Source organism: Pygoscelis adeliae, unplaced genomic scaffold, assembly GCF_000699105.1.
Source record: "Pygoscelis adeliae isolate BGI_AS28 unplaced genomic scaffold, ASM69910v1 Scaffold13, whole genome shotgun sequence".
Taxonomy (NCBI): domain Eukaryota; kingdom Metazoa; phylum Chordata; class Aves; order Sphenisciformes; family Spheniscidae; genus Pygoscelis; species Pygoscelis adeliae.
This window is the reverse complement of record NW_008824499.1, coordinates 5,008,540-5,009,828: the sequence shown is the minus strand read 5'-3', so window position 1 is coordinate 5,009,828 and position 1,289 is coordinate 5,008,540.

The window sequence follows — 1,289 nt, the reverse complement described above, 5'->3', positions numbered from 1 at the left end:
CTTGCTTTGAAGTCAGAGTCACTGAAATGCAGAGGGGTACAATTGTAGGAAGCTCTTCCTCCAGTGGAGCGCTTCCAGAAGGCGCCACTAACCCCGATAAATCTTTCTGTCCTCAGGGGACACCAGGATGAAGGGATGTTCTAACCACAACCGTTTTTCTCTATTCACGCTCCTTGCAAAGCCTGTAGTAGCTGTAAACAGTCAAAGCCACTCGCAAGCAGTCCTCTGCTGCCCAACTGAGTGCTCGATTTAGATCACTTTTATCTAAGGGAACTAGCCATAACAGATCCTGCAATCTGATTCACTATATAAATATTTAAGCAAACAACAGGTCACTCAAGTGTTTTCTTTACCAGTGCATGAAACAACACGATGGTCCGTCACATGCTGGGATGCAATCCCAGTGCGTTGGGCTAGGAACTGGTATGGGGACCCTTGTCCTGTGGGACAGCTTGCTGCTGCCACCTCATGACATTGTTCATCTGGAGGCGAGGGGGAAGGTCCTGGCACTGCGCTGCCACTGAAAGTGGAAACGATCCCTCACAGTTTGCACCACAACCCTTTCCTCTACCCCAGCCTCTCGACCCAGGGATGAGACACACCTCTCCCACCCCTTGGAAGGTAAGGGTAGCGTAGGAGGCAGCTGTATGAACCAAGCGCTCAGTGCATGAGCCTTGACAGCTTCGTTCTCAGTCATCAACCTAGTGCAACCTACTCTGTCCCTCCTCTGCCTCAGATTTCCTACATCGGCTGTCCTACTGTCATTTGTGATTTTCCATTTCCAGACATAACCTTGTATAAAGATTGGTCTTTTGGCCTTCAAGACGATCGCGCTTTGTCTGACGGGCTGTGTGAACAAACACCTGCCGAGATAAAACGTGCACCTTGAGATTCCTGGGCCAGTATCTCAGTATTTGCTTTTCTCAGTGATGTACCACGCATGGCACGATTCTTAAAAATATGCTTACTGGTGTTTTACACATTGGCAGTGGTGACATATCAGACTAGCTGGGCACTGTGTTTGCAGCAGCACTTGGAAAAGCATCTCTGGCTCCTTGCAATCTCCTATCTGTAAATGCCACTTAATTGTCTTAAGACAAATTTGGCTGACCTTTCAATTACTGGTAATAGAATAAAAGCAATAAAAGACTATACGTGACAGCAAGTGTCACCAATACCCATTCGTCGCCTTCCCGTGCTGATTGGGAGCGCCGGGGACAATTCACACTCCGCTCTAGGGCTGCATTTTTGGCACGGCGCAGATGAAGGAACTCACTGGTAAAAGGCCA